The sequence below is a fragment of the Lampris incognitus genome, unplaced genomic scaffold (assembly GCF_029633865.1).
Source record: "Lampris incognitus isolate fLamInc1 unplaced genomic scaffold, fLamInc1.hap2 scaffold_73, whole genome shotgun sequence".
Classification (NCBI taxonomy): Eukaryota; Metazoa; Chordata; class Actinopteri; order Lampriformes; family Lampridae; genus Lampris; species Lampris incognitus.
The window spans coordinates 134,572-150,067 of NW_026611579.1; the positions used below are offsets into that span (position 1 = coordinate 134,572).

General features: G+C 45.4%; 1 pseudogene; it reads right to left on the minus strand.

Moving 5' to 3' along the window:
* LOC130134020 (cytochrome b-like) overlaps positions 1–14,889 on the minus strand; it is a 54,051-nt pseudogene extending 39,162 nt beyond the window's left edge.
* Between the last annotated feature and the right edge of the window lie 607 nt (positions 14,890–15,496).

Below are 15,496 nucleotides of genomic sequence, written 5' to 3' on the forward strand. Positions count from 1 at the left end.
GGCATATGCAAGTACTCTTTTTCTATCATCCTGTTGCTGATATAGGACCGCTTCTAAGCCATGACTACTCACATAGGTCTCTAATATGAATGAACGAGTAAAATCAGCATAACCAACTAAGTTTTTCTTTCAAGGCGTCAAAATCATTTTGACATTCTGTGTTCCATAATGCACAAAGCATTTGGTTGACTTTAGTTGGGTTGCCAACATTAAGACACAAATTCACAACATCATGAAGTGGACCGGCAATCTTTGAAAAACCCTCAACATATCTCATATAATAACTACAAAACCCAAGGAATGATCTAAGTTCCTTCAATGTAGCAGTGACTGGCCATTGTTTTACAGCTGCTACTTTTCCAGGATCTGTAGCTATACCGTCTGCGGCGAATTCATGCCCCAGGAACTTGACTTCTTTTTGAAGGCAAGGGCATTTCTCCCACTTCACTTTCATTCTTGTCTCTTTAAGGCGTTTTAGCATTGTTTCTAGCCTCTCTACATGTTCCTGGAAACTCTGTGAATACACTAGTATGTCGTCCAAATACACTAGCATAATCTGGAAAACCAGGTCCCTCATTGTTGCCTGCATTAACCATTGGAACGTTGTAGATCCATTGCAAACACCCATGGACATGCGAAGATATTCAAACAGACCAAAAGACATTGCAAATTCTGTCTTATGCCTGTCATGTTCATCTACTGCCGCCATGTGGTATCCACTGGCAAGACCAATGGTTGAGAAAAACTTTGTGCCTTGTAAAGCGTCAAAGCTCGCATCAGTGCAGGATAGTGGGAACACATGTTTCTTTGTCTTCTGATTTAAATTTCTATAGTCTACACACAGACGTATAGTACCATCGGGCTTCCATACAATCACCACAGGAGAAGCATAAGAGCTGTCACTACCCTGAATGACACCTTTCCTCAATAGCTTTGAAATGTGCTCTTAGACCTCTCTGTACTTTGTCAGGGGAATGTGATGGTATGGTTGTGCAACTGGTTCCTCATCAACCTCCTTAATTTCATGCTTAACCTGATCAGTAAAGCCAAGATCATTATCATCATCAGTGAAAACATCTATGTACAGTTAAGGTCAAAATTATTAGCCCCCAACAAACTATTAAACATTTCCCTAAAATTCTGCCCAATGTTTGCATCATTCATAAAACTTTACACAGTAAAACATTCATCAATGTTAAGGCCCCTATTTGGTACATTTTGGAATCTAAAATAAATCTTCAGGTTTGCTTTATACCAAATGTAGTGAAAATTGAGGTGGTCAAAATTATTAGCCCCCATATGATTTTTTCTTTTTTTTTCTTTTTGCTTTCAAACCACACCTGAGCAATAAATCAGCATTGAACTTTACTTAAGGGACTCCAATGCATAGGGCTAGTTGCATTTGAACACTTGATTGAGAGGGACTACTCTTAAATTCTTGGTAAGAAGTAATTTCGTCATGCCAAAAAGTAAAGAAATCAGTCTGGAACTCAGAAAGAAGATAGTGGATGCTCATTTTAAGGGGGAAGGCTACACTGCCATGTCCAAGCATTTCACGGTGTCTAGAACAGCTGTCCATTGCACCATTGCAACTCACTAGGAAACAAATTCTGTTAGAAACAAACCAAGGCATACTCGAAAGTGCAAGATTTCAAAAACTTTGGAGAAGAAAATAGTCAGAGATGTCAACAACAATCCCGGATCTCTGCCAAGAGGACTGTTGCTGAACTGGCCTCTTCTGGGCTTGATGTTTCAAGGAAGACTGTTGTGAGGGCTCTTCATCGTGGTGGGCTTCGAAGTCATCGTCCAAGCAAAACTCTGTTGCTCAGACAGCGGCACATCAAAGTCAGACTGAAGTTTGTCCGTGAACATCTGAAACATAGGCATGAGTTTTTGAAGTCTGTCCTTTGCTCTGATGAGACTAAACTTGAACTGTTTAGGCACATGGATGTTGCTTTTGTTTGGCGTAGGAAGGGAGAGGCCTTCAACCCAAAAAACACAGTTGCCACATTTAAACATGGTGGTGGGAGCATAATGCTGTGGGGCTGTTTTGCTGCTTCAGACACAGGGAACCTTGTTGGGGTGCATGGGATCATGAAGAAAGAAGATTACGTTGACATTTTGAAGGATCATGTAAAGACATCTGCTGCCAGTCTAGCTTGCTGGGTCTTCCAGCAAGACAGTGATCCGAAGCATACATCCAAGTTAGTCCAAAACTTTTTGAAGGACACCAAAAGCAAGGTCCTGGAGTGGGCCTCTCAGAGCCCAGATCTCAATCCTATTGAGAATGTGTGGCGGGAGCTCAAGGTTAATGTCCATGCTGGAAAGCCACGCAATTTGAATGAGCTGGAACAATTTGCCATGGAAGAATGGGCCGAGATTCCTCAAGAGACATGTGCCCACCTAGTTAGGAGCTACCATAAGAGGTTGTTGTGAATTGTGAGTCAGAAAGGTTACACTATTGACTATTAATTGTCAGAGGGCTAATAATTTTGGCCTTGTCATTTTTGTTTTGTTTCAATTCAAGGCATCAGTAAAATATCTTAATCAAGCTTAGTGGAGATTTTGTCTTTGATCTTTTGGAAGCCATTAAACTATGAACACTTTTGGTTATGGTCATATCCATGGAAAAGTTAAGGGTTTTGTTTGATTTCATAAAGGAACCTAATAATGTTGACCTTAACTGTACTTAGCTAGTAACTCACATAGTTTGTTTCTCTCTTCAACTGTGCCACCAATGTTAAACTTGACAATAACTGACTGCACTCTACTCTGAGCACCAGAATCAATTTTCTCCACTGTGACCTGCTCAACATCAGCAGAGATGCACTGAAAATTTACTTCACAGATCTGTTCACTGTCAACACTCTCAACTCGACATACAATACCCAGCTGGGTTCTTGGGCAGAGCCACACATCCTCTTGTTAGAAACTGACAACTTGGACTAGAAAGATTTGACGCTGACCACTCACCAACGTTGGAATGACCGCCAGACCTTGAGGGAGCGGTGTGTTCTCAGGTTCTACCAGCAGTTGAGCACTTTTCTCAGCCCCTTAAGGGTTCCCCTTACCATAATAGTGGCTACGGATGATGCAGGTATGTGTACCTTATCTCCACTAGCGACTCTAGCAATGTCTTTCTTATCAACATTGCATTTCTGCATTTGCTGAAACACAGTTTTGCATTCTGAATCGAATGTACCACCCTGTGTGGTATCAAATTCATATTGAACTAACTGCCAACACCTGCGAATGATATGCACACCAATGATACAGGGTTCTGTCATATGGGTGCTCGTAGAGTTCTTCACAACCAAAAAGCCACAATCTGCTTCAACTTCCAATTCAAGGTAACCTGGATAAGGTATCTCTAGTCCATTTGCAGCAGTTATTCGAAGCCAACTGGAGGTGGACTGCATAGCCTTCCCTTCCAAGTGCTTCCAAAAGAACTTTTCAGTGATGGTGCTTACATTGCTACCAGTATCCACTAAACAATGTGCTGTAGTATCACCGATGTTAAGCTCTTTTACTGGGCATTTTCCTATTGCACGCTCTGTCACCTTGTCTCAGGTTGTTTGTCCTTTCTGTGAGTCGTCTATTTGCTCCCGAATTGCCTGACTCTCTACAAGGGGGGGGGTCTCGTTACCCAGAGCATGTGTGAAGGCAAGGTCTGTAGAAGTATTGTGACGCTTCTATCTGCAATTCTTAGCAATATGTCACACAGTCTGGCACTTGAAACATATCAGCTTACCTCATCTGTGAATTTAGGCTGAGCTCTAGGTTTGCTATCTAAAAAGGCAACAGTGCCCTTGGTCTGCATAGCCAAATCCTGGACTATCTGTGTTAATTTACTGATGGCTTCGCCTTTCTCTGCAATGATTTTCATTACATCCTCTAGAGAGACTGTCTTCTCACTGCCTGTAACTGTTGTACAATGCACATCGGTAGTGAGATAGAGCCCATTTTTTTCATTGTAGTCACCTCTACATGTTCTCCTGACTCCTCCATAGTCCATAAGTGAGCTTCTTCACGCACTTCTATCATAATAGCATTTGGGTGAGTTCTGATATATTTACAGAGTTCTCGTTTCAATAAATGGTCTCTGACTCCCTCAACAAACTGATCCCCGAGTATCACTTTTCCATTAGCTACAGAACCAGGACGTTGTTTCGGCACTAAGGTTAGGGCTTGTGAGAAAGCATGTGAAAAGTCACGCATGTTCTCACATTCCCTCTGTTTACAGCTATAAATGCTCTGCAGTAACTGAGAAGCACTACGTTTGTCCCCAAAAGCTTCATTGAAATAGTTAGAGGTCAGTTACCTGATCAGTTCTACCATCATTTCTCAAACACACCTCCTTTAAGGCTGGCCCTTTCAGGAGGGACATGACAAAATCAAACTGTTCAGGAGCAGATTGATTTCTTGCATGTAAAACATGTTTAACCGCTTCAATAAAATCATCAACAGATCTCCCATCTTCATCAAAATCACCACCAAATGGCAAAATGTGACGTTCTCTAGGAACATAAACGTAGCATCTAGTGGGTGCATCATTCACTGAGGCAACTGCATTCATTATTTGTTCCTATTTTCGAATCAGTTCTCTAATCTGTGCCTGTACATCAATTTCTTCTACCTCACTTTCACTCCTCATTTACTGTTGACATTTTTCCATTTTTATTTTTTTTTCAAAGTCCAGTCTAGTCTCATACACTTTGACAAAGGGTAGAGACAGGGCAGCAGGGTAGACTTAAAGTAGGGACTCTAGTGACGTCTTCTCTAAACTCTGGATTCCCAGTCTTCTCCCAGGACTTCTCTGGCACACCAGGCACTGCTTCCTCTATTTCAAGGGGACAGCTGGGCCACTCTTCACCATTACCGTATTTATTTATTTTGAGCTGTATTCACAAAATTTTTTGAAAGTATCACAATAGGGACCCCACTCCTGGTACCAAAAGTTGAAGCTGGGGGAATTACACACGGAACATTCAATTACAATTTTAGGGTCTTTATTTTGATAGTAAAAATGTGGATGGATAAAAGTTAAGGGGTTCACAACATCCCACTTTAGCTCTGTGGGTGTGATAGTTTTTTTGTTGTTTGTTTTTGGGAGGGAACAATCGCTTCAGTTAAATGCAGCTTGAAATACAAAAAAAAAAAATACTTGCATAAATACAATTACAAATACAATAAATACAGCAGTGGCAGCTTCTCAAAGGTTGAACGATCTTATGGCGGACACAAAACCCTCACCATCATCTGGTCTGCAATTTTTCGTTTTCTCTGCTATGCATGGTCCAAAAAAACGTGGCCACAACGAACATTGTTCACTTCCTGACGAGTGATAGTGTCTGCAATACACAGCCCATTCTTAAAGTGTAGCATAAACGTCACAATAACATAAATAGGGACTTGAATCGTGGTTTCTGAGTTTATAAGGATTTAAATGAATTTATTTCTGTTCTACGCTAATACCCCTTTACCACCGGGTTTATACAGTGCATCTGGAAAGTATTCACACCTCTTCACTTTCCCCACATTTTGTTATGTTACAGCCTTATTCCAAAATGGATTAAATTCCTTTTTTCCCCTCATCAATCTACACACAATACCCCATAATGACAAAGTGAAAAAGGTTTTGTAGAATTTTTTGCAAATTTATTAAAAATAAAAATCTGAAATATTGCATGTACATAAGTATTTACACCCTTTGCTATGACACTCAAAATTGAGCTCAGGTTCATCCTGTTTCCACTGATCATCCTTGAGATGTTTCTACATCTTGACTGGAGTCCACCTGTAGTAAATTCAATGGATTGGACATGATTTGGAAAGGCACACACGTATCTATATAAGGTCCCACTGTTGACAGTGCATGTCAGAGCAGAAACCAAGCCATGAAGTCAAAGGAATTGTCTGTGGACCTCCAAGACAGGATTGTATCGAGGCACAGATCTGGGGAAGGGTACAAAAAAATTTCTACAGCTTTGAAGGTCCCGAAGAGCACATTGGTCTCCATCATTTATAAATGGAAGAAGTTTGGATCCACCAGGAATCTTCCTAGAGCTGGCCGCCCAGCCAAACTGAGCAATCGGGGGAGAAGGGCCTTGGTCAGGGAGGTGACCAAGAACCCGATGGTCACTCTGACAGAGCTCCAGCGTTCCTCTGTGGAGATGGGAGAACATTCCAGAAGGACAACCATCTCTGCAGCACTCCACCAATCAGGCCTTTATGGTAGAGTGGCCAGACGGAAGCCTCTGCTCAGTAAAAGGCACATGACAGCCCGCTTGGAGTTTGCCAGAAAGTACCTAAAGGACTCTCAGACCATGAGAGACAGGATTCTCTGGTTTGATGAAACCAAGATTGAACTCTTTGGCCTGAATGCCAAACGTCACGTCTGGAGGAAACCAGGCACCGCTCATCACCTTGCTAATACCATCCCTACAGTAAAGCATGGTGGTGGCAGCATCATGCTGTGGGGATGTTCTTCAGCGGCAGGAACTGGGAGACTAGTCAGGATCGAGGGAAAGATGAATGGAGCAAAGTACAGAGAGATCCTTGATGAAAACCTGCTCCAGAGCGCTCAGGACCTCAGACTGGGGCGAAGGTTTACCTTTCAACACGAAAACAACCCTAAGCACACAGCCAAGATAACGAAGGAGTGGCTTCGGGACAAGTCTGTGAATATCCTTGAGTGGCCCAGCCAGAGCCCAGACTTGAACCCCATTGAACATCTCTGGAAAGACCTGAAAATAGCTGTGCAGCGACGCTCCCCATCTAACTTTACAGAGTTCGAGAGGCTCTGCAGAGGAAGAATGGGAGAAATACCCCAAATAAAGCTGTGCCAAGCCTGTAGCTTCATACCCAAGAAGACTTGAGGCTGTAATCGCTGCCGAGGGTGCCTCAACCAAGTACTGAGTAAAGGGTGTGAATACTTATGTACATGCAATATTTCAGTTTTTTTATTTTTAACACATTTGCAAAAATTTCCACAAAACTTTTTGGCTTTGTCATTATGGGGTATTGTATGTAGATTGATTAAAAAAAGGAATTGAATCCATTTTGGAATAAGGCTGTAACATAACAAAATGTGGGGAAAGTGAAGGGGTGTGAATACTTTCCGGATGCGCTGTATATTACATTACATTACATTACATTACAGTCATTTAGCAGACGCTTTTATCCAAAGCGACTTACAATAAGTGCGTCATTTAATGTAGGAAATAAGGAGAACTACTAGTCATCAGAGGTCATAAGTGCATCTAAACAAGCATCTAAGAGCAAAACCAGTGCTAAAATAAAAGTGCAAGAAAGAGATTTTTATTTTTTTTAATGAGTGAATACAATAAGTGCTAAGAACAAGTAACTGGGTAGTAGTTCTTGAAGAGGTGAGTTTTCAACCTGTGCCGAAAGATGGGCAGCGACTCCGCTGTCCTGACATCAATGGGGAGTTCTTTCCACCACTATGGGGCCAGGACAGGAGCCGCGACCGGGTCGATCAGCAGCAAGGGCCTCTGAGCGATGGGGCAACCAGGCGTCCCGAGGCAGCAGAGCGAAGTGGTCGGGCGGGGGTGTAGGGCTTGACCATGGCCTGGAGATAGGAAGGAGCTGTTCCTTTCACTGCCCTGTAGGCTAGCACCAGAGTCTTAAACTGGATGCGAGCAGCAACTGGTAGCCAGTGTAGGGACACGAGAAGGGGAGTTGTGTGGGAGAACTTAGGGCGGTTGAACACCAGATGAGCTGCAGCTTTCTGAACAAGCTCCAGAGGTCTGATGGCCGACTCCGGGGCGCCAGCAAGGAGGAAGTTGCCGTAGTCCAGCCGGGAGATGACCAGAGCCTGGATGAGCACCTGTGCCATCTCGTCGGTGAGGAATGGGCGAATCCTCCTGATGTTATAGAGGAGAAATCTGCAGGAGCGAGCAACCGATGCAACGTTTTCAGCAAACGACAAACGATATATATATATACTTAGCACAAAAATTCCAGAAATTTGTGTTTGGTAGATTATTTCTTTGTTGTAACAATGCTTCTTGGCAATAAATCTTATACCGTTGGAAAGCCTGTTTATTTCCCTTTTAAATGGGGCCACATGTGTAAGGAACATGCATTTGTGGGATGAACAGCAGAGCTGAGTATGTGGGTTGCGCCCATGAAACATTTGCCAAACTTCCCTGCCAATGCCAAACAGCTTACTTTGCTGTTGCTATTGACTCTTGTTTTGAGCTTCTGGTACCCCAGGTGCTGACAATCAGTTGCCTGATATAAGATTTATGCCAAGAAGCATCGTTACAACAAAGAAATAATCTACCAAACACAAATTTCCTTACATTTTGTGTTAAGTTTATATAGCGTTGTTTTCTGAAATCGTCTATGGTGTTGTTATAAGTGCTCAACTAATGACGAGCAGAATATCAACAACTAAGTATATAGCATTTTTTTTCCTAAACCGTCAATGGTGTCGAGTGCTCGACTAATGGGGAGCAGAATGTCCACACGGATACAGGAAAAAAGATTTTAATGCATATTAAAATCTTACACTAAAATCTTTTTTCTTGTATCCCTGTTGATGTGTGTGTGTGTGTGAGTGTGTGTGTGTGTGTGTGTGTGTGTGTGTGTGTGTGTGTGTGTGTACATACACACAGGCTGTTGTGATGCGTCTAGTGCAGCAGCGTGTAGATGGAGGGAAGGTGCATGTGTTCTTCCAACCCGCTTGTCTCCCTCCCACCCTTAGCTTGCTGCCGCTGGCTAGCCTTTGTGGCGAATAGGGAAGCATCCTAGCGTGTAAGCCTTCCCTTGCCAGTACATAGCCTCTCCTTCACCAAGACTCCTGCCAGTCCTCCCCGTGGCCAGACATGGTAACTGGGGTCTTGCGGCCCCAGGCTAACTTGGCAGGGGATCTCGGAGCAGCAGTGGGCCCCAGAGATATGGTGTGCAGGCCCACCCTGGTGGACACGCCCTGGCAACTATCAACCACTGTCCCGCTGCCTAGTGGGTGAGTCTGGGAAGACATAAGGCTAAGGGAGCTCACCCCAACAGAAAAGCAAGCTGTGGCGGCACGCTTCAAGGTGATTTCCGAAAAATTGGATTTCCAGCAGCCCCCTGAAGTTGTGTGGAGGTGCCGGTCGTCTAGGGATCCCCCTTGCCATCGGAACCATCTCCTCTACAATCAAGTCATGTGGCGTTGGGAGAAGCGCACCCCCCATGCTACTTTAAAAACCATCTCTGCGCAGGTATCTTCTGCTACCTGAGTCCCCGACCTCACAAAGTCTGGCGGCGATGGAGTATCCAATGACGGGACCAGGTCTGAATGACCTAGGAGCTCTTAGTTGGAACTCTGCACGCCAGCGGCACAGGGCAACGGTCGTTAGCAGCTGGGATTGAGTGGCAGCTGTTTCCGGCAGACCGCTGTGCGTCTGAGCAGCCCTATTTAGGGACCGCACTGCTCACCCCTTTCGGGGAACGGCCTAGAAAAGGTGGCCCAAAAATTGCCCACTCAACACTGCGCCTGGGCAGGAAACCGCACCTGCCGGGCCATTCCACTATGCGGTCGCCATTCCACTATGCGGTCGAAAAACAAACATTATACCACTAAGATTTGCAGCATGGAACATAAGGACACTCCTGGACATCAGCCATGGAACGGACAGACCTCAACGCAGAACAGCACTTATTGCCAGCGAGCTGAAGCGCTATTGTGTGGATGTGGGGGCACTCAGTGAGACCAGGCTCCTTGAAGAGGGCTCGCTCAACGAAGTAGGAGAGAGCTACACCTTCTTTTGGAAAGGATACCCCCTAGGAGGTCAACACATCCATGCAGTTGGTGTTGCAATTAAAACAGTCTCTTACCCAAACTCCAAGAAACACCAGTGGGCATTAATGAGCGGTTTATGACTCTCCGTATACCCCTCGCAAAATGTTGATACATCACCTTGATAAGTGCCTATGCTCCATCTTTACCATCCCATGATGAAGAGAAAGATCGCTTCTACCAGGCACTCCATGATATACTCATCAACATCCCAAGGAGCGACAAAGTCATTTTGCTTGGTGATTTTAATGCCCGAGTTGGGAAGAATATGCAAAATTGGAATGGAGTGATTGGCGCCCACGGCATTGGAAAAGTCAACCCCAATGGCATAAGACTTCTTAGTCTGTGCTCGGAATATGACCTCACCATCACAAACACCATTTTCCAACAAAATAATAAATACAACGCATCCTGGATGCATCCCAGATCCAAACACTGGCACCTGCTTGATTATGCTATCGTGAGGCGGGTTGATCTTAAAGACGTGCTCCTTACAAGAGCTATGCGAGGAGCAGACTGCTGGACAGACCACCATATGATCCTGACAAAAGTCAGAGTACATGTCCGACCCTTGAGAAGCCAATCTGGGCCAAAAACGAAACCACTCCACTGCGCCAGACTATCCAACAGCGACACCCGAAACACCTTCCGTCGTTCTCTAGCCGACAACTTAGTTGACATTGAACAGCTGATCAACTCAGAGTCTGGGATGGATGAAAAGTGGACCTCTCTGAGCACCACCTTCTTTGACAATGCAGCCCAATCCATTGGCTTCAAAACCAAGAAACATCAGGACTGGTTTGATGACAATGCCGGAACGATCTCCACCCTCCTGGACAACATGCATAAGGCACAGAGAGCCGCCCTCAGCAACCCACTATCCCAACCTCTCAAGAAAAAATGGCAAGACCTCCGCTCTGAGGCCCAAGCAACTCTGCGGAAACTGCAAAATGAGTGGTGGATTTTGAAAGCAAACGAAATCCAGGCTCATGCAGACAGGAACGACATGCATGGTTTCTATGATGCAGTTAAGACCATCTATGGCCCCAGAAACTGCTCCCTGACAGCCGTTAGGTCTGCTGATGGAACAACTCTCATCAAGGATCAGGCCCTGTTAGTGGAGCGGTGGGCCGAGCATTTTAACACCCTGCTCAACCAGCCCACCCCAGTGGACTCAACTGTACTGGCAGAACTCCCTGAACAGCCTACCTTGCAAGACCTAGACCTCCCACCATCTTTTAAAGAAATCCTACATGCAGTCAAGACCCTGAAAAACAACAAAACCCCTGGACCTGATAATATTCCAGCTGAAATCCTCAAGGAAGGAGGCTACCTCTGTACGAGGACACTGTATCTCTATATCCTTGAGGTGTGGGGTCGCGAGTGTGTCCCCCAACAGTGGAAAGATGCCAACATTGTGGCCATTTATAAAAACAAAGGAGACAAATCCATCTGCTCCAACAGTAGGGGTATTTCACTGCTGGCCATTGCAGGAAAGGTTCTAGCCAAGATCATGCTCCGCAGACTAACGCTCGCAATAGCCGAACAGGTCATACCAGAGTCACAATGCGGCTCCCGAAAGGATAGAGGGACCGTTGACATGATCTTTGTCATACGCCAGCTCCAGGAGAAATGCAGAGAACAGCACAAGGATCTAATTCATAGACCTCTCAAAGGCCTTTGATACAATTAACCGGGCCCTGCTGTGGCAAGTCCTGAAGAAATTTGGATGTCCACTCAAGTTTCTTACCATTCTTGGACAGTTTCACTCAGGAATGATGGCCCGAGTGGTAGTGGGGAACTGTAGTTCTGAGCCCTTTGGTGTGCAGACTGGAGTCAGACAAGGCTGTGTGCTAGCCCCAGTCCTGTTCAAAATATTCTTAGTCTCTGTTACAACACTGTTACGAAGGAGGCTGGAGAAGCAGGCTGGCGTTACCATTGACTTCAGGCTCGATGGAAACCTATTCAACATCAGGAGGTTTCAGGCAACCACCAAGTTGACCTCTGAGACCATTATTGAGCTACAGTATGCCGACGATTGTGCCCTGGTAGCTCACACACCAGAAGCCCTACAAAACACTCTGTCGGCAGTTGTAACTGCATACAGGAGAATGGGACTGATTATTAACACCCAAAAGACAGAGGTAATCTTTCAGTTGACTGCCGGCCTCCCAAACCACCCAACAACCTTCACAGCAGAAGGGCAACAACTGGCCACTGTTCCTGCCTTCAAATATCTGGGAAGTATACTATCCGACACCTGCACAATAGACGATGAGATTCAGCACCGCCTCAAACAAGCCTCAACATCTTTTGGCCGTCTAAGGAGAAGGGTTTTCCAAAACAGCAACTTCAATCTCCACACCAAAGTGCTTGTTTACAGAGCAGTGTGCAGCTCCACACTACTCTATGGATGTGAGGCATGGACCATCTACAGCCACCATTTCAGACGCCTGGAGGCCTTCCATGTAAAATGTCTCCAGAGGATCCTCGGCATTACTTGGGAGGACAGAGTGCCACGCACAGAGGGGTTGGGGCGGGCAGGCAGCTGCAGCGTGGAGTCTACCCTAAAACACCATCAACTCAGGTGGCTTGGGCATGTTATTCGCATGCCCAGCGAACGACTCCCACGAAAAGTCCTCTACGGCCAACTGCGCCTTCGCCAGCGCACTGCTGGTGGGCAGAAGAAGCGGTTCAAAGGCCAAATGAAGACCACACTAAAAAGATGTCAGATCAGCCCCTCTTCTTTGGAGGAACTTGCTTTCTGCCGCACAACCTGGCGCTCTCACATCTCAAAGGGAGTGAAGTACATGGAAAACCAGCGCACACAACACCGTGTAGCAAAGCGTGCGAAGAGGCATGCTCACAAAGCTACCCCCCCCCCCCACACCACTATTACATGCCCGGTCTGCAACCGCAACTGTATATCCAGGATCGGACTAGTCAGCCATCAAAGGACCCACAAATAGAAGAAGATGGTCATCATCGGGCACGATGGACAACCAGCAAGCAAGTGTGTGTGTGTGTGTGTGTGTGTGTGTGTGTGTGTGTGTGTGTGTGTGTGTGTGTGTGGTATTTACCTTATCACAAGTGTTTAACTAAGCAATTCGCTCTGAGCCAAAGTGTTGAACTAAGCCCCAGGTATACCATGTGAAATCGTGAAAAAAACGCATTTTAAATGAAAAAATTAAAGACAAAAAACTATACAAGATAATATTGTCACAGATCAGACGACCCACATGCAGAATCACTGAGCAAAGGCAAGAGATAAGCAGAAGATTGACTTTACTGATAAAAAGGCAATACATATAATCAGGCAGGATACGAAGCAGGCAGGCAGCAAAAATTACGATCTGGCAAACAAGAAAGGCTAATGGACCGGAATATATACTGGGTAATGAACAGACAAGTGTGACCGGTGTACTTTTTCCTTTGCGTTGTGTAGGAAAGACAGGACAACTTCTCTCATGCATGGGATCTGTATTTTGTCGCATATAAACAAAACGACAGGTTTCAGGAAACTTCAGATCAGCTCCTACTGTAGCCTCTTTCTACATGTCCAAAGCGGGAAAGAGCGCACAGCTAGCAACACAATTTTATACAAAAAGAAATAAAACATACCTGTCGCATATAAACAAAACAGGACAGGTTTCAGGAAACTTCAGATCAGCTCCTACTGTAGCCTACGCAATAATTAGGACCCACATTAGACATAAGACACATTAGGAATGGATAAAATAAATTACAGGACCAGACAAAAATGAACACATACCTCTTTCTACATGTCCAAAGCAGGAAAGAGGCAGAGGTCAGGGTGAACATACGTTTTGGGGCTACTAACAGGAAATGGGGTCACAACAGGGAGGGGCTACTGTAAGCGTTTCCTGATGATATAATAATAATGTTAGCAATGAAAATAATAATAATAATAATAATAATCATGTGGTGATGCTTTGTGTAATTATACAACGTATTTTGGTTATGACATTTTTAACCATGCTACATTCACCTCCCTAGAATTACACAAAAATTGGAACATATCACAAATTGCAATCACCCACAATAAAGTCAGCAATACCTGCCACCTACTAAGGTTAGGAGGGCCACAGACTGGCGAAGCACTTAACCATATCTAAAACCACTCCACGGACAACACAAGGTGCCTTTTACACCTCACCAAAATGGGCACAAAGGGGCGACGACTCACAAAATGAAATCAACCAAATAAAAAAAAGGATTGGCAAATTCCACTGTGTACATTACACGAACCAAACAGCAATGTAGGCCTACGTTACACTACCCATATAAACACATTAGGCCTAAAACAAAAAGGAGGCAGACTGTGGAGCAACAGTAAAGCGTGGACTGAACTGAACCATGGTTTCAAACAACCTATGAACTGGCCTCACTACCCTGCCATACCTAGAGCGAACACTATTCTCAGGGCTCTGAGGTAGGATGTCAGTAAAGGGAGGGGCATGGGGCAAGGGGACGGGGTACGGTGTGAGATGAGCAGCATCATCGGTGGGGAGGACATCTACTGCAGGGGAGGGGGTGCACTCAACAGGCAAGTCACTGACACTCTCCATCTCTGTATGGCTGGACTGATCACAGACCCAGGAAGCAGTGCGATCATGTTCATCCGGGTTCTGCCATGAGGATGAATCCACTCCTGAATGCTCGGTCTCACTGTCAGGCTCTGACACTGCCACTTCAGGATCAGGCATGTGCAGTATAGAGGGGTCATGGGTCACTGTGTCAACACCCTGGACAAGATCACCCTCCATAACCAGTGTGTTGTGGAGAGGGAGGAAGTTGACTAATAGGAGGAGGTTCCTGTGGACAATCCTCACACAACCATTGCGGTCCCTGATCCTGTAGATGTGGAACTGTGGCTTGGAAGCAACAGCAGTGCGAACATCCGGCTCCCACTTGTCGGCTAGTTTCCGCTTGCCTCTTCCGCCTCTGTTCGCCACTAGGACCCGGTCACCGACAAAAAGAGGTAAGCCCTTGACTCTTTTGTTGTACTGGTCCGACTGATGTTTTCGCTCCACAGACGAGTTCTTCTGGGCCAGCAACATGGCAGACTAGAAATCGGCAGCCAGAGACTTCACATATTCATTGTAGTCGCAGACTGACTCGTCACGCAAGACGTTCTTGAACAACAGATCGACTGGCAGGCGCGGAACCCTCCCAAACATCAAATAGAACGGGGCAAAGCCAGTCGTCTCGTGCTGAGTGCAGTTGTAGGCAAAGGTCATGGTTTGGACCATTTGAGGCCACTTGTGCTTTGACTTTGGCGGGAGGGAACGCAACATGCTACCCAGAGTACAATTGAAACGTTCAGTGCCCCCATTCCCCATGGGATGGTATGGGGAGGTTCGGGACCTCCCAACGCCTGACAACTCCAGAAGCTCAGCAATCAGCTCGCTTTCAAAATTAGCCCCCTGCTCAGAATGAAGGTGCTGTGGGAAACCATAGACACAAAAAAAGTTTTCCCACAGCTTCTTGGCCACCCGCTTCGCAGTATGGTCTTGACAGGGGAAGGCATGTGCTAACTTGGTAAAATGGTCAGTTATGACGAGAACATCCACAGACTTGTTGTCGTCTTCAGGAGACCAAAAGTCGATACACACAAGTTCCAGTGGAGCCAAACTTGTAATGCTCTCCAGTGGGGCCCTTGCTGCC